The sequence below is a fragment of the Etheostoma spectabile genome, chromosome 13 (genome assembly GCF_008692095.1).
Source record: "Etheostoma spectabile isolate EspeVRDwgs_2016 chromosome 13, UIUC_Espe_1.0, whole genome shotgun sequence".
Classification (NCBI taxonomy): Eukaryota; Metazoa; Chordata; class Actinopteri; order Perciformes; family Percidae; genus Etheostoma; species Etheostoma spectabile.
This window is the reverse complement of record NC_045745.1, coordinates 5211016-5212117: the sequence shown is the minus strand read 5'-3', so window position 1 is coordinate 5212117 and position 1102 is coordinate 5211016. Positions and strand designations below refer to the sequence as shown.

General features: G+C 49.4%; 1 protein-coding gene across 1 annotated transcript in view; it reads left to right on the top strand.

The window, feature by feature from the left end:
- Positions 1-41: 41 nt before the first annotated feature.
- Positions 42-1102, top strand: part of srrm3 (serine/arginine repetitive matrix 3) — an 85971-nt gene continuing 84910 nt past the window's right edge. Inside the window, exon 1 of the mRNA XM_032532690.1 lies at positions 42-355. The gene's annotated coding sequence lies outside the window, so the exon portion shown is untranslated. The remainder of the gene's footprint in view (positions 356-1102) is intronic.

The following is a 1102-nucleotide window of genomic DNA, read 5'->3' as shown; positions in this document are numbered from 1 at the left end:
AAAAAAAAAAATGGGGACTCGACACGCTAGGTGACGCTATCCCAGTGCACTTGACGCCATTTGGTTGTTGGCTGCGAACACTCCTCCGGGCCGCCAGGGGGCGCTGTGCCGCTGGCGGGCCCGAAGAGGCGCAGTGTGGGCTTTTTGTTCCCAGCTCTCCTCGGTGCGCTGTCCACTTCAGCACCATGTTCAGCACCGCGAGCCGAGCACAGGCAGCGGGCTAGCTAAGCGCTGAAGAAGAGGGACGGAAGACACGGCTCAACATCGGCACCGAGCCACGTCCCCAATCCTGAAGATACTGAACCATATCCGCCACAAAACGCCGAGACCAACGAGGCAAAAGACCGCAGAAAAGGTAAGAGTTTTCGAAGAAGCTTAAATAGGATCAAGTTGGTGGAGGCAGGGACACTAACGGGCATCACCGAAGAAGATAAGCTCCCCTCCCCTCCCCGGTTCATAAAGAAATACTGTGCGAGAAGCGGTGTTTGCGTTCGCTTCTTGTTCTGTCTATGGTGTCGCATATATATTTTGACCCTATGGCCGGTTTTTTAGAGCGAACTGGGGGCACTAAAGTAACGAAGTGCTATGACGGAGACCATGTTTCCGCCGCTTTGCGGAGGGTGGTGTTTTATAACTCGTCGGTTTCCGCTGCTACGCCGTGACAGCTGCTGTTTCTCCGCTCCCCTCCGTCCTGGCTGCGGGGCATTGGTCACCACGGGCCCCGCTCTCATGTTCTTCCCACATTTCTGTCAACTCAGGGGCGTAGTGTCGGAAAAAAACCCCGCCTCCACACAGCAGTAAATGATATTTAAATATGTGGATGTTAGGTGTTTGTAATAGGATTCCCTCAGGAACTATTTTGTGGAGAGTTTGTCCACAGACATGATCAACCCTGCTGTTGTCCTCTGGTCAAATTTCATCCAGGTAAAAATGTCCATATCTGAAATATGAGTTTCTTTTGAACCAAATTACCACAAAAAATAAACAGATGGGATTCCTTACAACGCTCTTTGCAAATACAATTAATCACTTACATTCCTCTGATCTTAACTATTAGTCAAAATAATTCATAATGCATGCTTTTTTAACTCAAATATTAGGT